Genomic DNA, 24,920 nt, shown 5'->3' on the forward strand with positions numbered 1-24,920 from the left:
GGGGAGCCAAATCCCTACCCACAGTGTGCCGTTTCCATTCCTCACTAGGACTGTTATGGTAGAAATAGGACTATCTCCTCCAGGAACCAGTTTCACCCAACTGTAGTGTAAGAAGGATTCCTGTCTGCTGGCTTTCCTCCCTCCCCCATGGAAAGGCATTCTCCGCTCATTGCTTCTTCCCAGAGTCTAGACACTTTTCCATTAAACCTTTCCCTCGAGTGGAACCACAGGTGATAAGAGTTTTGCACATGCCATTTCTCAATACGTAAATTCCCCGTACCGCTGGCTAAAAGTTTCAGCTGAATAGGGTGGCACCGAATGCCCTTCTTTGCTTCAAAGGCACAGAGCATTTTTTCTCTGAGGCCTGAGGCTCAAATGGAAATGAAGGAGAGGCAAAGGAGCGTGGATGGAAACGGTGTTTTCCATTTTTCAAATAATTAGGATAGGAAGGGAGGCCCTTTGCTAACTGTTTGCAATTGAAATGCGGTGTGTGCAGCTGTGTACTACTCTGATTTTCAAGCTAAATATCAATCTGAAAACAGTTTGCTGCAGCTGACCCTGTGTAAATGGTCAGTGCATGATGGAGAAGTCCCTTAGGTAGTATTAGTTTGCATACTCCTGCTCTTCCAGTATGTACTCAGATTTTGTCAGGGTAAGGTCATTGCTTGCATTAACATTACCAGGTGTCCTATTTTTCCTGATATAGCTTTGTCCCAGGCCCATTTTTCAGAGCATACAGCACAGTTGTCAGGGCTAATTTTCATCAGAGTTGAACTCATTTAGGTGCAGAAAAAATCTGTGTGGTAGTCACTGTGCAAAATTCTCTCACTGTCCTAATACATTTGGCCTTAACTTAGTATGCAAAAAGGATGTGAATAAGCTGAAAGGAAATAAACTTCAGTCATTCCTTCCTAATGTACTGTGGGCATATTCATTATTGCTGCAGGCTGTGTTTGTCACTCAAGCTTGGGTAGAAGTGGCCATTAAATGTAAGATCTGCCAGTGTATTATTTAGAATTAATATTAAACCTTGTCTTGTGCAGTCTGTAGCAGCATTTTTACTTAACGACGTATGTTTCCTTGGACTATGTGGGACTATCTCCCTACCCTTGCATTTCCATGTTCAATACCTTATACAGAGATGTGGTAAAAATGAATGGCTAAAGCAAAAGAAGTGAAAAGGCCAAGCCAGACAATGGAAATCGAGTATGTTGCAGGCATGCGCTTCCCCTTACCTCTACGCACACTTTCTTAGAATGTATTTGAGAGGAACAAAAAATGTTTCAGAGGGGGCAAAACAACACTATATGTATAATCTACATTATATATGAACGTACGCTAAATCAGAATGACAAAATGGTGGAGCCAATGTCAAATGAGATCTGAAAGTGGGACTGCTGGCTGGAGGTCTGCTGCTGGATCATGCCGATCAGCATTACATAAATTCCACATATCTATCAAAGCGAGGAAAAAGCAAAGCTGTCGGAGTCAGGACCTAGAAACTCTATTTCCAACTGTGTCACTGACTCAGCATACGTTCTTAGTGGAGTCGTAAGGTTAACACTTCAAAGAATGACAACTGATTTCCAAGATTTCAGTATCTGAAAAGTCTTGGTCTCCCTTTTTCTTAGAAGTGCTGAAAACTTTTAAAAATGCTGTTGGAGTAAAGGAACTAAAGCACCTGCTACCTCATTCTAGGAGAGGCCTGCAGTTAAAATACCCCCAAATCCCAAGTTTTCCAAAATTAATAGATGTTTTTGACAATGTTGCCTGTATCTTCTCTGGGTCTGGTTTACTTCCTGTATGGTGGACATAGTCATGCCTTACAGTTCACACAAGTTCTGCCAGATATAGTTAGTAAATAGGAAAGGTTTGTGATCCTTGGAAGTAGGATTTTTCACATTTAAAAAAAAAAATCAGTGTGTTTACACTGTCAAAGGCTTTGAATTTGTTCTTCAAAAACTATCCTGTTCTCAGTCCTCAAGAAGAATCCTGTAACTCTTTTTGAAGAGAGGAGTGTATGTTATCAGTGCTCAGACCAGGACAGTACCCCTGGCTAATCCTTGCTGTCAAGTGGAAATGCATTTCAAGTTAGGAATTCATAGACTTACATTCTGATATTTCTTTGCTCTGGCTTCACAGTAAGTGTAGCTTGGAGTCCCTCTAACACAGCCAATGTTGTGGGCTCCTTTCACCTCGATGTTTCATGGCACGTATTTGATACTGGTGTAGCATAATCTGTTCTGATGGTAGTGTCATAGGTGTTGATATCTTAACCCTAGAGTTGGGGAGGAGGAAGGAAATTATCTTAGCATTGCTTTTCAGTGGTATAACCATGCTAATTCCAATGAAACTTCTTCCATTTGCAGTATCAGCTAGGAATGTATCATAGGGAAAGATATTCATAATAAAAATGCAATATATTTGTGATGCGCTTTTTTTTTTTAATATTCTGTTCTTTTGCTTGTAATTCTAAGTGTGGCCTTGAGTAGCTGGTTAGCTGCCAGTTTACCAAATCAATGGCATAAGCCAGAAAACATGAGCATGAGTTAAGAGAAAGATGTCCTGCCAGAGTGTGGTTTTGTGCTGGAGCGACACTGTTGGGTTTGACTTTTTTTATGTTACAGCAGCGTGCGTAAGATCAAAATCAGGCCTTCCCTTACAATCGAAGTTTGCTTTCTCCATGACAACTTCTGCTACTGGAACGGGACTTGTGCGGAAGGAGGGTGTTTGTATGTGAACACAAACGCAAATACAACTGCGGAAATGGAATGGGCAGAAAGATCGGTGTTATATTTAGCAGATGCTTGCGTCTGCTAAGGTGCTGGTATTCATGCAGGTTGTAAATATTTTCTTTTCTTTTTTTTTTTTTTTGAACTTGTAGTGGAGAAAAGGCGTCTTGAGTCATTCTACTGTTTATCACCGCGTCAGATCAAAGGGCACAGAATTAGGTTTGTGTTTTCACAGGGAAGATTGATGCTGACATACAGCTGTCCTTTCCTCCCCCTGAACACAGCAGCACTGAATGTTTTGCAGATTGCAAGCTTGGCCCTGATTAGAATTCTGAAATAAAACTTCTATTGTCTTGAGTATTTTGGTGTTATCAACCTTGGTTAGTTGTTTATTTTTTCTTCTGCAGGAAAGGAGAGGGGAAGGGAAGTCATCTGTGCATCTGTTTGCAATCGTAGCTTTAAAAGTCTAAAAATAAACAAGTCTCACACTCCACCCGAGAACCTGTTTTGATGACACCCTTGAAAAAGGGATAATGTATGCTTCAGAGTGAGTATAGCTTAAAAAATAAGTAAATTGTATAGAATGAAAAAATCTAAGTTGTGTGGTTTACCACATTAAAAAAAAAAGTTTTTAGACAGCTGTGCAAACACAAATTCTTACTTTCTAAGAAGGCCAGAATGCTACTATTTAAACTCCTCTTAGTAATCCACTTTTTATTTCATCTCTTATCCTTCAGAGAATTGATAGGGATGTGAGAGACCCCTGAAACACTTGTGCGCTAATGTGACCAGGAAGGAAAGGTGAAAGGAGGTTATCTCAGAGACAGAGTGTGTGCTCAGGTGTTTTTTGTGTACAAGACAAAAATTAGCTTGGAGCATGAAGAAACTCCTTCAGGGCACCCCATTGAGCTGTGGTCTGTATTTGGCATCACTTACGGCTGCTACCGTGAGAGCTGCGTGAGAATATTGATAGCTAAGGGGAAATGGTAGAAATGGCTTCATGATGGACTAGATGCTGAGCTATCCGTGGCCCTACAAATATTGTAGGGTCAGCACATGACAAGGGGAATTGTAGGGAAGCCATTATGATTTATGGGATGGTGGAGCAACAGCAGAGGCCTGTAATGGTGGATCTGTGGCCTCCTCTGAATTTCCTGGGATTTAATTCCTTTTGCTCTGGCATGTAGAGGTAATTGCACAGACATAAAGATAATCAATCTTAGGGGCTGAGGTGACAGCTGTGGTGTATTTATATTTGTGCGTGTGCATACAGTAAATACAAAAAGCTTCATCATGCTGGCAATTTAATTATAGAGATACTCGGTGTTAAGATTCCCACAGTGCCTATTCCTAGGCATGAAAATGCTCATTTTCTTTGGATCTGCTCCTTGCCTTTCTTTTCTGTCCCCCCAAAAGCTTCCCAGTGAGAGGATCCAAAGCAAAAAGAGCAGGACTGCTTGACTAGAAAGTGTGTAGCACCGTTATCTCTACTGAACTTGGCTTGGGTGGAAAAGCCGCTCACAAAGTCACATTGCTGTCGGGAGCGGATTTGATGTCTGTGCGTGGCGGTGTGATCCTTGTCCAAATAGTGTAGGTTGGAGGTCTCTGAATTTTGCTATACTGTGACACTTAAAGACACAGTGGTCTCTTATCAGGACTGTAGCTAGCCTCCTCATCTCCAAAGACACAAGCTTATTCAGTTTGAGAAAGCAGCAAGAGGCCCACACAGAGGCATGGAGAGCCCCTGGCTGCGGAGCCAGGGGGGAAAGCTCCTCTAGTGTTACACACTGGGGGAAATGCGCTGGAGGGACTCGGTAGGCTGTCTTTGCCGACTCCTCCTGAATGTCATTCATGTTTTTGGAGTTGTCTCATGAGTCTCCCTGGATTAGTTACTCCTCGCTAAAGTTCCTGGGAAATGTTTCAGTCTGCTCTTTCTTAATTTCCTCAAGCGGACTGGTGGAGTTTCTTGTTTACTTAAATCTTTGTCTCTCTGTCTCAGGATAGTTTCTTCCCTCTGTGGCTGTTCAGCTACACATAAGGCTGAATGATTACTCAGAACTTCCTGGAAAGTCGCTTTTGTTTGCTTTAGACAAAAGTACTCAGGAAGTTCCTCAGCTATTCCAGCATAGCTGTACTGGCATCAGCCTTTGGATCCTCCAGTTGTGCTCTCTGCATTTTTATAAGACCATCTAACATCCTTTTTAGTCCAGTATTAAACACAGAGTAGGTCAGTGTTGTTCTGTATATTTCAAATGCTGGAGGCTATTTTCAAAACCTTGCACACCTCAGTTAACAGGAGATGGTCTCCTCGCTCATGGAGACGAGAGTTCATGCGACAGTCAGGCTTTTGAGTCAGGCTTGTTCCTGACCCAGTCTCCACACTAGAAAGTTCCAGCTGCAGATGCAAACTGTACTCCTCCCACCCCTCATCTCCGCTTTCTGCACACATTTGGATTCACTTGGTAAAGCTTCACCCTGCTTCAGCCGCTTTCCACCAGGCACAAATTCATGCAGCTAAGTGTCTGCCCATTAAGAGAGATGGGGCCGAGGGGCAGGACTGAAAAGGCTTAGCACCTGAATTCTTTTTAGCCTCATAATCCCTGGTGGCTCATTTCAAAGCACTTGAATCTATACAGTTAGGCTGAATGTTTTCTGTGGTGCTGGGTGATGGAGCAATTGTTTTAGTATAACTATATCTTGTTGCTAAACACTGCACTTTCCTTTCCTGCTTATAGCCATCTATGGGCAGAAATGTGCTGATATGAGTAAGGGACCAGCAAGAGACTGCTGTGTGTAATCTATGTGTAATATTTTAATTCTTCCAACAGCTGTCACTCACTGATATCAGTGGTTCCTTCCTGCTTCTGCAGTTCTAAGTCCTCCACACCTAGACAATGAGACACCAGCGGGTGGGAAGGAGGCCCTAGCAACAGATGCATTCAGCTGTTGCCTTAAAAGTGTTAAGGCTCTCTGTAAACAAGGTCAACCACTAAAACATGAAAGTGCTACTGATTTAGCTAAATTAATTTAGAAACTACCAGCATGTGAGAACCATGCATAAGACTATCTTTAAGCAATCTAACTTCCACTGATATCTTAGCTTCAACCGCTGTCGATTATATGACACTTTAAAAGGGCCCCCACACAAGGGACCTGTACTGACCAAACTATTTTGTTTCCATGAGGTGGTCAAATATTGTTGTTGCAGGCTAAATCCTGTTTGCAAGTAGCTTTTTAGTTTGCAGCTTGTGTCTGCATTCCCTCTCCAGAACAAGAGGCAGAACGGGAAGAAACAATTTGGCACTGGTGCCTGCACCCAGCTTTAATAATAGGACTTAAACGAGAGAGAGACTCTGAGCCATTACCTTCTGGCAGCTCTGAACGTTGTTGTGGGCTTATGCATCGGTAGCAGCAAGGTGAACTCAAAATGGACTCTAAGAACTTTCCCTAAAAACCTGAAGTACTTGTGCCTCTGCTTCAGGACCCATTGCCAATCAGCCAGGTAACTCTCAGTATTGAACGGCTGATCAAAGTTTGGTGGAACTGAGACCAAAATCAGTCCTTTGGGACTGCATTCCTTTCCAAATTACTGAGATTTTGTATGGCTGCTCTTTGGCAGCTGCTCACACAGGGTTATATCCCTCAGCTATACCATTGAATTGTTTGTTTTTTCTTTTTTTCCCTCCACAGAAAAGAGGTTGCTGGCAGAAGACAAAGCAAGAAACAATAACATAGCATTCAGCTCAGTGGATTCGATTCAGCCAGTTTTGGAACAGTGAGGCTCCAGTTACTGCTGATCCTCCTGGCGTGCCAAGAAGGCCCACGATGCAAACAGATGTGACATGTCAGAACGTAAGTGCAGTTTATCGTTCTCCACATTTTATAGTAGCAAAAAACTGGGAAACTTGGTGTTACAAGTGATTGGTGCTAGTTCTAGATCTCTTGCTTTTCTATCTGAAAGCAGGTCTTGGAAATTTGTTCCAAAATGTTGTGAAATGCTGAGTTATGATAAAACAGTAGTTTACTGCCTCTGACAAAGTATTAGTCAAGGCTGAAATGACAAGAGCTCATAGCACAAAGTGTGCTCTGCTTCCGAGTGCCCGAAGGTTGTCAAAACTGGGTCATGCTGGAGTTTAGTGTTTTCCTGGCTCGTAGCACATGAAGGCAAATGCAAACTCGACTTTGTGGGCGTGCTTAACATTGAACCTGCAGCTTTCAGATGCCGTTTAAATTATCTTGAGTAATTATTGCAGCAAATAAGTTAAAATTTATACATGTTCTCTGTCTTTACAAAAATATCAGTGTCAAATTATGGTAATTTATAGTCATTTTAAAATGGATCCAAGTGCCACAAATATGTTCACAAAGCTTATGAAAGCTGAAGCCAGTTAACACTTTACTTGCTTGTGGAAAAAAATACTCATTTCAGTTTTATGGTGCAAAAATCATAACACACCTTTTGTTGGACAAGTTATAAGTATCTAAGATAAGATTTTTTTTCAGTTGTATGTATGGAAGAGTGTGACATCTTTCTATGATCAACTTTTTAGCCATGATACTTACCAAATTGAGAGATAATTATTATTCAGGTTTCTTAATCAGAAGCTGGCCAGACATAAGTATTCAAAGAATGCCACTAATTATATACCAACAGGATGATGGTCAGACCAGGAAAGGAAGTTCTCTAGTAAGAAACAGATTACATACATGAAGAAAACGCACAATAGCTGTGGATGCTCGTATTTTGCTGTGCTGCTTCTATTTCCTGCAGTCCTGAGGACTGAGAGCTCAGAAGCTAGTTTATGTAAAGGCACTCTTTGGTGCCTTTGGTCTGACTTTGTTACAATTGCTAATACAAACTGTGTTTCAAGCAGGGTGCATACGCATGTGTGTGTAGAGGAGGAGGAGGAGGAGATGCTAATGAGTGTAGCATTTGGACAGGGTAAAGTCTGCCAAGCCATTTCATGTGGGCCAGATCAGTCAGCCGTCGGAGGGTAACAGCTTCATGCCTACAGATTTGGATTGGGTTTAAACTAACCATGGCCCAGAGATTAAATGATTTGTTTTTCTTTACTAGTTCCCTTAATTCATTCAACTATCCCATTCTCTCTTTCCTGAACTTAATTAGATTTGTCATGCAACATGTTTGTGGCTAAATGAATACGTATAAAATGTGCACAATTTGTTTTAGCAGCTAAGCAACTGGTTATGAAAATTGCCTGCTGGAAACATCTTCCATCTAGGCAGTTCTACTTATACTGTGCCTCCCCCGACCCCCCATTTAATTCTCAGTAAGTGATCTTGCTAATAGGTATCCCCTCGATTTGTGAGCAGCAATTTATTTGTTGTACTTGTGAATCGATAAGGATGGATTCTTTGTTCGATAAGTCTTGTCATCATCCACTATGTAATTTAGTCACATAACAAATACTAGGCTGAGTCTCTTCCTTATTTGGATGTACCTTTAATATTTTTTTTTTTGGAAGGAGCATATTGCCTTCCTTAAGCACTACTTCTTTCCTCACACAGTCTGTGAGTATTTTTGCAAATAACAGAAGCTAAGTGTTTCCATGAGTAGTAACCGCTCATCTTCATGTTCCTGGAAAAATAGCCAGAAGGAAATAAAGGAAGGCAGAACAAATTACAAGTGGGAATGCATGAATATATCTGTAGATATTATTTTCCTGTTCTGATATTTTTAGAATTTCCTATAGCCTTATGCTTTTTAAAATAGAATGAACCTAATGAGACAGAGGGAAAAAGGTAAATACCTAACAGCTTTGGTGATAGAAGCATAATCATCTTTAGTTTAGATTTCACAAGTGATTTGTTGGGCTAATATTTGTTGGGCTATCATTTAGTTTGTTTCTTTACATGACTGAGGTTATGAAAGAGGAATTGCTGAATCTTTTAATGGATACACTAAAGCTCCCCAACAAGTCCTGGAAATCCAGCAGTTCACTAATAGTGACAGTCATGTGTTTCATAATCTTTCCTAGGCAGTACTTCAATCTAGGGTGAAAGGAATTCATTACAACATGTCTGAAGGAATGGCAATCTAAATCCTGCCTTTTCAGCAGAGACTTTGTAGAATATCCGTAATAGCAATTCACCTCAAGAGACTCCATTTTGGAAGTTTGAACTTAGGGCTCATGAAGCTTGCTGTATTGATAACCTTCATGATAAGTACAGCACCAGACAAAACGGACTAATATTTCCCCTACCACTCTTCTCCATTTCTGGCAGGGTAGCTCTGCCAGTAATGTAAGAGGGTAGTTAAGACCACATGGCTCAGATGGCACAGCTGACTAGTACCATTTGTGATGTTTGTGTTAATTGTCTGAAAAGGAGACTGAATTATTTTGTACTTGCTGTCAAAGCCCTCTCTCAGAAGGAAATTGTTTGGCGTTACCATCAATCAGGGCCAAGTTATTGATTAAAGAGGTAAACTCAATACTGAGGTTTTTTTGTTTTTGGGGGGAGGCTGATACATACCTAATTCTGACATATAAGCCCATGAGTTTTGTACTGTTTGTGCTTTGCTTTGTCAGGTAAGGCATGCAGTCTAGATTTTTCAGAATCACTTATGAGTTACTAGGGATAGGCTCTGCCATCCTTTTCTACATGAAGCAGGAGTTTGAAAATCTGGCACTTGCTTAATACTTTTTTCTTTAGTTCTTCAGATTTGCCTTCTTTTTTGTCTTGTGAATCTCCGGATCTCATGGAAATACATCTGATGGCAATTCTTTCCTCTTAGACTGTTCTGGTACAGACACCATGCTGTCAAACAGCTGACTTGTTTAGTAGGGGGAAAGAGAAACTCTACTAGGATTACTATGTGGGCTTTTCAACAGATACTTGCCAGCCTACTGTTATGTAACTAAGATGTTGATGCATTCTCCACTGAGTGGAACTGCCTCATCCTTACCAGTGTTTGACACCTAACAGTTCAGTTTAAATTGCCCAAAAGGGGGGGGGGGGGCGGGAAGGCAACTAAAATGGATTTTCCTAGTAAATTAAAATGCCACGTTGGCTGGAGCAAGTCTTTGCCAAAATCTAGCAGCAGCTGCGACTTCACGCTGATAAGCAAGGACAAGCAGCAGAGACCATGGATATCATTCGGTTAAAGAAAGAGAGGGGTGGAGTGGCCTGTTGCCCTTACTGGGGTTGTTGATGACAGTCAAATCTAGAGTGAGCATGAAATGGCATTCGTTTCAGCGCTTCGGCTTTGGAGAGTCATCAGACGTGACAAGAGAAACCGACGGAACTGTGCTGATCTGAATTTAAATGTTCCCTCACAGTTAAGCTGCTTCTCAGCAAGATGGGTTGGTGTACGCTTTCTTAGAATATTCCTTTTCAAACACTTTTTCTGCAGTGTTGTAGAATAACTGTCTGTCTTACCAATTATTCTAAATCTTTCCAGGTGGCGTTATATCTGATTTTACAACTTTCATACTGCCTAAACACAGTAATAACTGAGTGGTGCATGAAGTAGTGTCCCTGGAGCCTAGCCAAATGGCACAGGGTTCTTCTGTAGTTATTGTAAGTGGTGACTAGCCATAGTATCAGTTTGCAGCAGCTTTACATGATTCGAACAAGTTTTGTTGCCTTTTTAATCTTTTATTGCCCAAGTGAAAACAGGGTGAGTGGATTTCATTGTGGCTATTGAAGTTTTGTGAGGGCTTTTCCAGGTTGGTTTATTATCAGAGAGGTTTTACTGTTGGGGACTCTACTTGCAAGAAGGTAAGGAATTCTTAAAGCTGCTCTTCATCTTTACTGCAGTCATGTATATCACCAGTAGCTGGCTAGAAGCGTGTTTGGAAAAACATGCTTTACTCCTTCCACGACTTGGACTCAGAACTTTATTTATATTTGGCATACTTGCTATTATTTCAAAGCACTTTTATGGTGTTTTTAAGCAGACATGGAGATTTTGCATTTCTAAACAGAAGGACATCCTCTCTATGCTTGACTCTACATCAGGTTATTGGAGGTACTAAACAAAGAATAAAACAATCAGTTTGACAATTACTAGATCAAACAGTGAGGTGTGAAGAGCAGTTAGAGCTTTTTCCACAAAAACCTAATGTATCTGCCTATGTTCAAAGCCTTAACTTTTTGTTTTATATTTTTCAACGAAAGTATTTTTATCCAAAATCTTTTAATTTTCTCACATTTTGATTAAAAAAAAAACAACCTGTACCACATTTACACGACAATCTTGGGGTGTATATACATATATATGCGCGCGCACACACACACACACACACACACACACACACACACACACACACACACACACGTATAAATAAACACTTTTTTGGGGGTAAAATCTTCTGGAGGTGGAAAGACAAACAACATTATTTGATCAACTTTTGAAGAAAGAAAAGAAGAAAGAAAAGCTATACTTCAAGAATAACAGGGACAATGGGGGCTGTCTCACTTTTAGACTGTGCTTGTATTCACCTCCTTACATGTTCTGTCACCACAGGTGTTACTTTTTCTTGAGCAAACATGGATATTAAATTAATTTAATGATTTGATTATAGATTCTAAGGATAAGGAATACCATCCTTAAAGGAAGTATAACCTGACAGCAAACCAACATGCCTTAAAGAATGAGGTCTTCTGGAGGGAAGGACAGCGTCTCATGACGGATTATGTGTAACGTATTATACCAATACCACCACCTACAGGAGTTCAGCAAAAGGGATAATTAATTACAAAATGCAAAATAAAATGGCAGTCAAGGCTCTTCCAGCATGGTCTGACCTTCCTCAGTATTGAGGACTTCTTGCTTACCGGCTTTTTCCTGTGGTGAGCTATCTTGTGGGGTAAATCCTTAGCTATACCAGTAACCATCAAGGCACAATTCTTGCCTCATGATCTGACATTTATGCTGCTGTAGGGAGCCATATCTTTGAGAAGGGCATTTATTGCTGGGCTGAGGTTGGGTCTGTAACCCACCGTGCCAGAAAGTTCACTCTCTTGTTCTTCAGATTTTAAGTGTGAGCATGTGTGATTTGGATTAAAACCTCACAAAACATCCATGTTTAGAGGCACATCTGTGTAAAAACTTGGCTTAGGCAGATGTGCATATTACTACTTTTGGTTTATGTGCAGGCCTAAGACAGCACCACTATTTTAGCTAGCATGGCAGTTGTGCTACATTACTGTTGTATGTATCTCATTGATTTTTAGTAGGCTGTTATTAAGCCAGCACAACTATGTCTGCAAAAAGATGAAGGGGAAAGCAACTGATTTTTTAAAAATACTTCATCACTTGTGGTGTCTTTCACTTGTCCTGAATTTTGAGGGACCCTTTCTACAGTCATCAACTACCCCTGCTTTATTATTTTCTTGTATCTCCCATTTAGTAGTCGTCAAGCTGAGAGAGATGACCCATAAATAGTAGGTTTTAAAAGAAAGGATAATACAAAAGTGCTGAGCTTGCTTGTCCAGGGCAGTAATGCACTTAAACATGTGTTCAAGCCCAGTTGATTTCAGTGAGACTCAGCTATAAAGAAGTGTTAAGCATATGTGAAGGATTCTTAGCACCCAGCAGCATCCACTCTTCAATAAAATGCACCAAAATAGCAATTAGATCATGCCATCACAATAATCAACAAGAAATGTATGCACTGAGAGCTGCTCTGGTGGCTTCCACTCTAAGTGGTCACGTACTCTCTTTTGCATTTAAACTTCCTCTGCAGTTTAGCAAAAGGCTAAGTTTCTGAGGTGATACCTGCAAGATTTGCTCTAAATGTTTTGTATGTGTGTATTTATATACCCAACACTGGCTGTGAGCTTTGTTCTTGAAGAGAATTTCAGGCTCGGTCCTACTGGAAGGTAGGCTGGTCATGTCTGAAACCTTGACTTCCAAGCATTTGGCATAAGTTGGAGCACATCTCGATGGGTTTCTTGGTTAGTGTGGTGACTGTGGGCAGAGAGGGCAACCTGAGGAGCTTTGCATGCTCTCTGAGCTCTATGTGGCTACATTTCCCAGGTGGCTGGGCTGTTTTCAGTCAAGGCAATGCTCAGAAAGAATATTTTCAGCTTAGTAAAAGGAAGTTAAAGACCCAGGGAAGTGGGGCAAGAAGACAGTTGATTTGAATATATAATCTCCAATTTCCCTGCTGTTTTATTTCTTTAGTTTTCCTTGACTAACTATGCTGTTTTCAGATGTGCTCTCCACTTACGGAGATTAAATCATGAGAACATTTAAATTCCCAGTTTAACCTTTTGAACAGCAAGTGAATCGTGGAAGGAAGCAATAAAAACCTGCTTACAGAGGAGGTGGGCAGCAATATTCAGTAACACCGAGGATCGAGCTGAGACAGATAGGCAAAGCTCATAGCAAAGCATACAAATAGAGAAGTAAAACTAACTTGCTCAGAATTGTTCAGCAATACTTCCTGTCAGCTCTGTGAAGAGCACTGATACCAAGCAATAGAATATAAGGGCACTGTTTGCCATCACATCTATGAAGTAATCTTGACTAGCTGCATTGAACTGCAGGATGTTTTATAAGCCTGCTTTTGGTTTAGGCATTAAAACTATTGCCATGAAATAACTGAAGAGTTCTCTGGAGACCCTCCTGAGAGTTTCAAGCACTAGTATTAGGGAAGCTCTTTTTAATTAGAATTTCAGACAAAAGCAGACCGAAAAAAAAAAAAAAAGGAAAAGAAGAAAACCACTGAAACAATTATGTCTGCAAAGTCAGACATCCAAAAGGTCACACAACTCTTGGTTCTTTCCCACTGTCCCTTGAGTGTTTAGCCCTAGTATTTTCATAATCTCTACATTAAATCTTGTAAAATACTTAAGACAGTTGAACTGAACAATGTCGGTGTTAATCTACCTGTAGTTGGTGTTGGAGGCTAAGCTTCATTTTGCCACATTGCTTTATAATAAAACATGGATTGAACAGTTCTGATATGGAAAAGATAAAACTCTGTGTTTACTCAAAATAATTAAAACTGAGCAATAGAATAATAATAAATATAACCTTGCTAAGTCATCATGAAAGTTTACCATCTTCAAAAAATAATCTCCTCCTTTGCTTTTACCGTGATAGAGGAAGTATGGCTATTTAGGCATGGGAATAACTACTCCTCTTAGGCCTTTAGCCAAATAGAATTTTGTGAGTCTAAAGTGTACTTGGTACGTGCGGACATCACATGCTACATATTGCTGTTGAAATATTTTCTGCATCACGCTTTTGCAAGTAGTTGACTTGGGCAATTCATTGTGCTGTTGTTTTACAAGGGTGCAGAGCACACAAGGAGAGCACGCAGTACTAACTGAAATATTTTTTGCTTTGGGGTGAACAGCTGATGTATTCCGCTTCTGGTAAGACGTTGGCAGAACCAGGGCAGAGTAAGCTTTTTGTTTTCTTGTTTATATATTACTATAATTACAGTAGGTGAAAGCATAAGACACGAGCTCTATGCATGCTTCTTGTTTTCATAAAAAAACTGAAATATAGCTATCAGTTCTTCTGCATCAACTACCCCTGTTTAGATTATAATAACCAGTTAATAAAATGTGTAGTTCCCTTGAGGTCTTTAAGACTAGATTTAAAATAGGATAGCAAACCACTGCTTTCCTCAGTTTGTTGTGTGCCATTTAGTTTATTTGTAAATGTAAATGCACTATATCTATCTCATTGGCCTCTGAACTTGGCCTGAGCTTTGTAGATGGGATCTTACAAAGTATAAATTTATTTTATGCTGATGAAAAAGTCATCATTTGCCTAGCCTTAGTGCTCCTGCATGATTCTTGCAGGTGAACCTCAGCAGCTAGTGACTTCCCCAGACCTCAGAAGAGCTCTGACAGCCTGTCTGCTGGAGGGAATGCTTGGGGCCCCCTTACAAGACCCATTACACTGAAGTCATCCTAAATGTCACACTGTTGTCCCTTCTCAGGTCTACCTTTTAGCTAAGGAATGCCAGAGCTTTGAGTTGGCTGCCTAATGATGGACAAAATCAATTAATGTCTGAGTGATAGTTAAGAATCACTTATTTACACCGAGCAGTATTCCTGGAAGAGAGATGGTTAAGAAGAATGCAGGCACTTTCTGAGAAACATTAGCTCAAAGTTGTTCACAGGGAGCAAGTCTGGTGCAAGAACTGACTTATCAACTCTGAATTTAGAGAGTAAGCTAATTCTCTAGCAGTGTGTATGACTGCCTCTCCAAGGCTCACTGCCTCTAGATAAAGCTTTGCTTAATATAGATGAAAGCAATGTATCAGCTTTCACTAAGTTTTCCTAATTTTCCCAGTAACAGTGCAATGGTAACACCTTTCATACCAACGGTAGACATTAGCAATAATTAAGTCATGTGACACATGACTTGGTTAGCACAGCGTAGCACCTTATCCTGCATAATCTGCACAAGAGAAACAGTCTGCGAGCATGCTCTAACTCTCAGCAACCACCAAAAATAAGTAAAAGACAACTGAGGGAGCTGGGCCCTCCCTTGGCAGAAGTTAAGTGACCTTGGGCTTGCAGCTGTTAAAAGCTTCCATGTGGTCGGTTACTAACAAACCACTGATGTGTGGTACTGTGTGTGCATGGCAGAGATCTAATAAATCTGTAGCCTGCACTGTGTGCCCAGCAATGTGAAAGGCTCAAATGCTTGATGAAACGTTTATAAGGTGGCTCATGACTGCTACATGTGGTTGGACCAAGCTGCTGAGTTTTGATCATTTCATTTATGAAGTGTGAACTGTATTAAAAAGTCATGGGGGGTGGGTGAGGATGTAATTTCCTTCAATTTTACATGACCATGTTGCCTCTTACATCTGTGTGGTTAATTCCCAATTTACACAAGGCTAAGATTAGAATCAGGCAGCCTACATGAAGTCAAATGGTACATGTAGTAAATATATGTTATTTTTAAAAAACTTATATATGCTGACTCTGGCGCTATATGTGGTGATGAGTGAAATGTTTAGCCCTGTTTATCTGTTGATGCTAAGAGAACGCAGACTGAATTAAAAGGTAGTTTGGAATAGGTTTAATTTGCTTGCTCGTCATTATTGCATCTCATAAAGACAATGATTAACGTATTGGATATGTTCCTGAATTGTTTTTTAAAGTTATTTCATTTCCTGCTATGGTTGTAATGCAAATGACCTCTATATATTAAGGAATACACTGTCCTCTGGAAAAGGCTACAAGGTATTATTTTGGAAAGGTAGAGTGCAATTGCTATGTTTGCTCTGTTCATATTTCTTAAAAGCACAAGTGAAATCTGTACTTAAATCCAAATATATAGCTCTCTGCTGCACTCACCTCAACAAACTCCTCTTAACAACAGCTGATTCCTTTAACTGGTTCTTCCAGGAGGCTAGCCCTGGGCATGCAGCAGGGGGGAAATACTGCGACCGTTACATCAGTCCTCTCGCTTAAGTTGACTTCATTTGAGCACAGAGAGCAGGATTGGACTCCAGGCCTGGAAAGCTTCAGCCTAAAAGTGAAAGTCATGAGTGTTCAGGAAAAAAAAAAAAAATCCTCCAAACTAGGAAAGGAAGTATTCAGGCAATTTAAACTGTAATTATCACCCTGTAGTTAGCTATAATGATACTTAGGATTTATATAACACTTTTCATATGTGAATTGCTCATCAGATTGCTAATTATCTCATAACGTAGACGGTTCCTTGCTGGTGTGCTGCTGCGAAAGGATCCCTCTAAAAATCACACATATGGGCAGCTATTGCAATTTTCTTTTTATTGAGGGCCTTAAGGAGATGATACTTATATGACTTCGCCATGTGTCTGTATCTGTGTGCCCGCCTAATAGCGTCAGAGCACTTTCAGCCAAGTATGTCAGAGCACTGGAGGTCCCCAAGAATCATATTTCCTAAAAGTTTTATGGAAATAGAGGACTTGTACAGGAAAGAGACTTCATTACTGCTTCCATGAGGGAAAGGCTGTACGCTGCTCTGTATTGGACACCCGAGAGTTTGTCTGGTACAGAGAGGGAAACGGCAAGAAACTCTTCAATCAGACTCTGCACCTAATTAGACACAAGAGAATCCAACCCCAAAAAAACAAGTGATAGGAAGCCAGATTTCATTGCTTGTGAGGGTGGAGGAAAGGTTAGTTCTGGCTTCTTGTAAAAACACTTGATTCACAGGCAGCTCATCTCCTGTAACCAAGCAGAGAGTAGAGGGGCAAGAGGACAACATAATTAGGCTTCCACTTTTCAGAGCTGTAGTAAATTACTTCACCTGTGCTATCGTGAAAGGAATTTGGATTCTGGAACAATTCACTGAAAAGACATTTTTCTTTTGGAAAATGCTATTTTCCTGAAACCCAAACTTTGAATGGGGACATGCTATTTTCAGTGCAATTTCACGTAAAGAAATTGCAAACCTAAAGTGAATAAGACTGTGCCCTCTTTGCCTGGGCATTTTATTTTTGTTTGTTTAAACTGTATTTTGCACTGTATTTTGCACTGTATTTTAAAAATGGAAAAATTGTCGAGAAAACTTCCAAATTTAATCAAAAGATAATAACTTGCCTGAAAGGGCTAGGGTTTTTTTGATTTTAGATTTTATGGTAAATTCATTTTTTATTTCAGATTCAAAAGAAAAAATACATGTCATAAGGTTGACATTTCCTGTAGACTGCAAGTTTAGCTTCTAGTTGCTACTAGTATTAACCATGATGGCTGTAAGCAGGCCCCTTCCTCAGAGCTCTATCTAGGAGCATATCTTGTTCATAAGGAATTATCTATACAATAAATTTAATTAATTTTAATGATGGAGGTCTAGCAAAGTTTTTCTTTAGCTAGAGTTTGGTGTTAGCACTGCAAATTAATTGAGAAAATGGTAATCTTTTCGAAAGGCAGGGACTTGTCTTCTATCTTGAAGGTTACAAACCATGTAAAATGATACAGATTTCCTCAAGTTTTGTAGTCTCTTGCAAACTGAAATAACTAATATGTTCTGAGAGTCTCTACTAGAAGGAGAAGATACTGTTTTCACTGGAAAATGCTTAAACTCAGTTCAGTATTTATCACTGAAGGAGGAAAATGCTGTTAATGGGAAATAGTCTTAATTTTGGATAAAGTTAATATGAGGAAAAACTTTAATAAGTGCAAGTTTTATTATGTTTGGAGCTTGGGGCAGAGAATTATCTGCATCTGGGAGCCTGTGTGTGGAGGGGAAGAGAAAAGCAACAGCATGTGGACCTCTAAGGTTTCCTTGGAATTTCATCCTCCCAGACACCTCGGTGGTGCCAAACGCTCCGTTTTTCTCCATCCTGTGTTTCACTAGGCTGTTCCTGTCAGTGTCTCTATGTTGCTCAGTTTTGGAGGAGAGACCAAGCTAAAAGGAAACAACAAGATGCTGAGAGTGGGTAGTAGTCCTGCACACTAAGCCAAGGTTATTTAATATAAATAGTTAGGTCAGCTCCACGCAAAGTAGTTGAGCAAAGCTGCGCTCTTAGTTTGCCGGATCCCTGGAAGTCCAGCCAGGAGCAATGTAGCAGTGCTGGCCTAGGAGAGAGGCTTTGTGCTGTGGGTGAGGAGGGAGCTAGTTCAGCTTTTCCGTTTGTAACCTGTGGAGTGCTGCGTGGGACACTGCGGGTCTGGCCTGAATTGAGTAACGATAACAGGAAACTGTCTGATCCGATTTGTACAAAACCAGTGCTTGTCTTCGCTGCTAGTTCATTTCTTTATTAGTCACCCAGGGCTGGATTGCTCACAAGAGCCTCGTGCGGTGGTAAACTGATGATACTTCGTGATGTGTGTTCATCTCAGAGTTGACCCTGAAAGATGCTCTGTGCTGTGGCCTTAATCAAGCCTAACGTTTCAGCCTGGGTATGAAGTTAAGCTTATAGTCCTACTGACCGCTGGCGGAAGAGGGTAGGGCAGACTTAGCACTTGGTAAGGCTGAGGGGTTTGTGCACTGTGTAAAACCTCAGTAGTGGCACCTGCAAATACACAGGCAAAGTGGAATTTTGCTCCCTATAGAGTTTGAGAGGAGCTGGACTTCCAGGTGTGTTTCTGAACCAGGAGTCTAGATTAATAAAACGCATTGCACCTGCATATCTTACAGTCTTGACCTTTGCTGCTACTCTTTTTTAGGGAAGTTTCCTTCCCCTACCCTTCTTTATCAAAGACAACATAATATTCTGTGTTACAGCTTCCTATCTTACTCAGAAACGTGAAATGAGCCTGAGGTTTACTTGTGAAAGCATGCTGCACCTGTAATAGGACAAGAGTTGAGAGCTCGTGGCATTGCCTGAGCATCTAGCTCAGGTAAAGTGGCTTGCTGCACAGCGACAGAGATGGGCAGCCTGCGAACTGGTATTGCAAGATTCAGCCTGACTCCTAGCACTAGACAGGCATGCTCTGTGCAAATGGTTGGTCGTACATAATTATTAATAGTAGTCTACTGTAGCTACTGAGTTTGGACATCAGTATTAATGAAGGGAAACTAGCTGTAGCTTTCTGTGTGAATGAAGTGTTGACCATGGCTGCTGCTGTTAATCAGTTGTGAATGCCAGTGAGATCAGATGCATACAAATGAGAAAGATCATTCTCAAACTATTGTTCATGGTCTTCCTAGTTCTCTTATTTTGTTCCAGTGTTTGCCTTCCCCTCCCCACCCCACCGGCCAGTGGAGTGGTATGGATGAGTTTGTGGAATTGTTCATATGCCATAAATAGTTGCTTCTGCTCTTGGAAAATGGTGAATATCACCAAGATTATGCAGTGGAGTGAGGACAGAGTGCAGAATGACATATTTATGTGGCACGAGTTCTGGAAGAATTAGTTGAAGGTTATTACCTGGCAAGTTTGAACTTGTCAAAAAGTAGGTCTCAGTGGAAATATAGTATGAGAAGCAAGGAGAATTTCTGTAAGAAAGAAATCTACCCTTCCCCCTCCCCTTTTTTTTTGCACTAGGCAGCTCGTCAAAACCCATGGCAATCTGAGGAGGGAAGCGAAGTTTATGTTAGAAGTCAGGCATTCCCTTGTATATACTCCTGCATGCTCACAAAGAATATTCATGGTGGCATTATTCATAATTCAGTCTCTTTTATTGCCAGCCTTTATCAGAAATGCTGTTTTTCTCCCCACAAGACTTTCTCAGGGCTACATTTCCTGAGCCTGTGCTGGCTGTCTTCCTGAAGACTAGAGGCAGCCATAGCTTGGACTGCGCTATGATGCTGCTGTAGGGATCCTGTATTACAAGTAAAGGTGGGTGGAGAGGAATGGGGAGAGGGGCTGCATCTTTCTTTCTCGCTCATGTAAATCTGTAACTATCTATGACTTTCTTGTGCTTTGTTCTCTGCATCTTTGATGTTTTAATGTTTCACTTTCTGCCTTCTTGTGTGACTGATATTCATTTTTGTCTTAGGCAATGGCAGGTCCTGTAGTTTCAGTGGCTGCATAAGCATGGTAAGAGTAATCTTCAATGAAAAGTGAGGGTTTTGGTGACCTTTATTACAGCCCTTCAAAAGAAAATGCTTAGTTTCTTAGGACAGCAGTCATGACAAGATCAGCTCACCAAGAGAAAGTAGATGAAATGAAAGAAAGAAGAAAAGAACACTGGGAACCTTTCTGGTCTTTTGCTCAAGTGAGTGGATGATTTTTCACAGGTTAATATGTATGTGTTTGTACAGAAGGCCTGATGTTGAAAAGCTGCTGGTGTCTCTTTGCATACTAGATAGACTTGGAGCACACTGACACTGTGCAGCAACTTACCAGTGTGCTGATGTTTTGCTAAACATCATTTCTTCTCAGGCTTTTTCCCATGGCAAAATTACAGAAGCAAATGCAAAGTAAACGGTTTCAGTGCACTCCTACTGCTACCTACACAATTTCACCATTGAAATTTGACGGAAATCCTCTTTCTGAGCCATTCTCTTTCCCAGAGTCTCTTCTGTTCTCTCTATGGATAGACTAATACGTTATATGGTTGTCTTGCTGGCCTTTCTGTCTTTTTGACAAGTGGGTTTTGCAGCACAGTTTGCCTTCAAGAGTTTTGTGTTTGTCTCTTCCATGTGTGCGCACAAAATGAAAGGGTGCTATTTTGTGGTTGTCCCTCTGCCAGTAAGCACAACTGCTTACCACGGTCAGTCAGGCTAAACCAGGAAACAAGACAAAGTCAATGTTTAAAAGCAGTATTTTAAAAAACTTGCAGCACCACCCAGCAACTGTATTGGTAGGTGATAAACGTGATGAGGGTGTAATGTTTCTGGAGCAGTTACTTCTGAGGGATTGTATTCCATCTTTTGCTCAATTTAGGTTGCAAGAAGTGAAGTAAAAGGGTTTTTACTCATTAAAGGTAAGATTACCATCTGTGCTTAGAGTAACAGAAGGTTATTTTGTTAAACAGTGGCAGACCTACCCATTCAATGATGATTTCCCCTTCCTCACAAAAAAAAATAAACCAAAACAAACCAAAAAAAAATGCAGACTGCAGTCTCCCTAATAATCCCTTCCTATTGATCTTTAGAACATGGCTTTGAATGTCACCACCAAAGGCACAATGTTAAAAAAACACAAGTCTCATTTCCTTACATAGAGAGGATGTCATGATATGAAACGTTGTAAGTCTAGATGAAATAATTTAAGATGCTGTCACTTCATTTGAATTGGCTTAGTTATAGAGAAAGGCTCTCCATTTTATAAGTGTTCCTAGTCTCTATTTTAAGGGTCAGTTGAACTTTTGAGACTTTGGCCTATATTGGGGAAGGCGGCAGGATAAAATCACAGCAAACATTCTTTGAGGATGTGAACCTTGCAAAAGCCTTGGGTTCCCTATGGCTGCAATCCACCAGTCCTCCTTAAGTGAAACTACTTATTACATTAATAGTTGCCCAATATTAACAGAGCCAGATACAGCAGAGCATACCTGGATTTCTGGCTGGAATTTTCCATATAGACTCCAAGCCAAATCCTATGGCCTATCAAACTCTGTGCAGGTGGCAGTGTGGTACAGGAAGTATCTTTCTCTTCTCCGCTTCCTGGGACAGCATGGAGATTGAATCAGTTCTAGGTATATCTTAGGCCACCAAAGGCTGAGTTATATCAGCTGGAACAGTGCCCTGGGAAAAGGCTGCTCTGTTCTGAAATACTCACAGAATCACAGAATGGTTGAGGTTGGAAGGGACCTCTGGAGATCATCTAGTCCAACCTCCCTGCTCAAGCAGGGACCTCTAGAGCATATTGCCCACGATCACATCCAGACGGGTTTTGAATATCTCCAGGGAAGGAGACTCCACTACCTCTCTGGGCAACCTGTGCTCTGTCACCCTCCTAGTATTCAGATGGAACTTCCTGTGTTTCAATTTGTGCCTGTTGCCTCCTGTCCTGTCACTGGACACCACAGAGAAGAGTCTGGCCCCATCCTCTCGACACCCTCCCTTCAGATACTTGTACGCATTGATGAGATCCCCTCTCAGTCTTCTCCTCTCCAGGCTAAACAGGCCCAGCTCTCTCAGCCTTTCTTCAGAGGAGAGATGCTCCAGTCCCCTCATCATCTTCGTAGCCCTCCGCTGGACTCTCTCCAGTAGCGCCACGTCTCTCTTGTCCTGGGGAGCCCACAACTGGACACAGTACTCCAGGTGAGGCCTCAGCAGGGCTGAGGAGAGGGGCAGGATCACCTCCCTCCACCTGCTGGCCACACTCTGCCTAATGCACCCCAGGAGACCCTTGGCCTTCTTGGCCACAAGGGCCCACTGCTGGCTCATGCTTAACTTGTTGTCCACCAGGACTCCCAGGTCCTTCTCGGCAGAGCTGCTTTCCAGCAGGTCAACCCCCAGCCTGGACTGGTGCAGGGGGTTCTTCCTCCCTAGGTGCAGGACCTTGCCCTTGCCTTTGTTGAACTTCAGGAGGTTCCTCTCTGCCCAGCTCTCCAGCCTGTCCAGGTCCCTCGGAATGGCAGCACAGCCTTCTGGTGCGTCAGCCACTCCCCCCAGCTTAGTATCAGCAGGAAACTTGCTGAGGGTGCACTCTGTCCCTTCCTCCAGGTCATTGATGACTACATTGAACAAGACTGGACCCAGGACTGACCCCTGGGGGACACCACTAGCCACAGGCCTCCAACCTGACTCTGCGCCATTCACCACAACCCTCTGAGCTTGGCCATTCAGCCAGTTCTCAATCCACCTCACTGTCCACTCGTCTAGCCCACACTTCCTGAGCTTACCTAGGAGGATGTGATGGGAGACAGTGTCCAAAGCCTTGCTGAAGTCCAGGGAGACAGCATCCGCTGCTCTGCCCTCATCTACCCAGCCAGTCATCCCATCCGAGAAGGCTATCAGATTGGTCAAGCATGATTTCCCTTTGGTGAATCCAGGCTGACTACTCCTGATCACCGTCTTGTCCTCCACATGCTTAGTGGAGGAGACCTCCAGGAGGAGCTGTTCCATCACCTTTCCCAGGATGGAGGTGAGGCTGACAGGCCTGGAGTGTCCTGGCTCCTCCTCCTTGCCCTTTTTGAAGACTGGAGTGACATTGGCTTTCTTCCAGTCCTCAGGCACCTCTCCCGATCTCCAGGACCTTTCCAAGATGATGGAGAGTGGCCTAGCGATAACATCCGCCAGCTCCCTCAGCACTCACGAATGCATCCCATCGGGGCCCATGCTCTGACTATTCTCTGCCTCTTGCTGCAGCTTATGACGAGTGCCCCTGTTCTTAGGTAGGAGCATCAAAGTGGCTTTATTTTCTTTATACCACTTGAGGATCCTTCTGTGGCAGGAAAACTCTGCCCTTGTACTAGGATGCAGAAATCCTGCAGATGAGAAGGAGTATTGGAGTAGGATCTGGCCCTTCAGGTACAGTTACAATCTACAGTTCTTTGAATAAGTGGCTCAGCCTTTACACAGTTCATTGAAATCAATGGTAGTTCCATGTAAAAAAGCCTTCTGTCCTCAGCGCTCTTCCAAAAATTCAAGATATTCTTCTTTTGTTTATTTTAACATTACAGATTTCTGTTTTCAATAGAAGGAGAGGATCTAAACAGATAATGGTCCTGTTCTGGGAGCTTACTTGATGGCTTGCATTGTCCTTTTGGCTATGTTTAAAGCTTCTTTTTCCAAGGTCTTTTGAACTAGGCTATTTACTCGTAGCTGCAAGAACTCGGGATTCAGCCAATTGGTTCCCCCTGCCCTAATCTTGTTTCTGAATGTTTCAATTAACATTTGTCTGAACTGATTTTTATTCTGAATTGTTTCGAATGGGTCCTCTGAGTCCTGCAGCCTTGAGAATCAATTTCATTTAGAGCAATGATTGCATAAGAGCTCGCGCAGAGAGCACAAGAACAAACAAGTGGGAGACCCTTCCCTTCGGGGCTTTCTCGGCTTGAATTGTGTATTAGCTGCCCAGACCTGTTATTTTAAGAACCTACAGAAACAATCAAAGCATAGCTTAACTATCCAGCTCAATACCAACCTTGCGAGCAGCAGATTCAGGCATGCTTGCCACATGTTGTGACGCTAAAGAGTTTGCTCAAGAGCTGTGTATCTGTGCACTGACCCCTGAATACTCGCTAGAGCTCCCATCTGCTTCCTGCTGGGACAACATAACACTGGCTGGGGAGTGGGGAGAAGAGCTTACATCTACTTGCCAGCACTTGAAAGCTATTAAAGGAAACGTGTGGGGAGATAAACGAGTCACATCTTGTAGTTCCGTTCTTCTACCCCGAATCAAGTCTTTTTATATGTGGAAAAGCCTGAAAAAAACATTAAATTACTAACTGAGGTTTCCCTTTGCAACTAAGTAAAAGGAGTGCTTGGGTCCTGCATGACCTCCTGGGATGCGTAATTACATTATGAATTGTATGCTTCCTAGTCTCCTGAAAGGATTATGTGCATGTGAACAATTAAGGCTAGTCCAGGATATGTCTAAGCTATACTAGTGCGATTGGGAATAGTGTACGCATACTCAGAGTAGCTTTCTGTTACCTTGCTGTATGTGATTGATGTAGCAGTGTGGATTTTAGGCCTGTGGCTTTCACTGCCATGCCTACAGTGGTGAGGTCCTGAGCGGTAAAGTTATCAACATCATGTTACTGCAGCCACTGAAATGCAGACTTACCTTGAGAGAGCCTTGGCCAGAGGACATATAATAAGGAAATTTTCAAACAGGCTTTCATCCATCTGATTACAAACTCAAATAGCTGTAATGTGAAAGAAGAAAGCTCATTACAAACTGATTTCATTTA

The 24,920-nt window shown here is 41.7% G+C and overlaps 1 long non-coding RNA gene across 12 annotated transcripts in view; it reads left to right on the forward strand.

Annotated features, from left to right (window-relative positions):
- Positions 1–24,920, forward strand: part of LOC104144224 (uncharacterized) — a 369,710-nt gene that overhangs the window by 90,038 nt on the left and 254,752 nt on the right. For 11 of the 12 annotated variants that reach the window (XR_011134600.1, XR_011134586.1, XR_011134584.1 and 8 more), the window contains one exon: positions 6,423–6,584. This is a non-coding gene — a long non-coding RNA (uncharacterized lncRNA). Of the gene's footprint in view, positions 1–3,148; positions 3,280–6,422; positions 6,585–24,920 lie in introns of those variants that run through there. The other variant, XR_011134597.1, reaches the window with a different exon arrangement.

Source organism: Struthio camelus, chromosome 1 (genome assembly GCF_040807025.1).
Source record: "Struthio camelus isolate bStrCam1 chromosome 1, bStrCam1.hap1, whole genome shotgun sequence".
Lineage (NCBI taxonomy): Eukaryota > Metazoa > Chordata > Aves > Struthioniformes > Struthionidae > Struthio > Struthio camelus.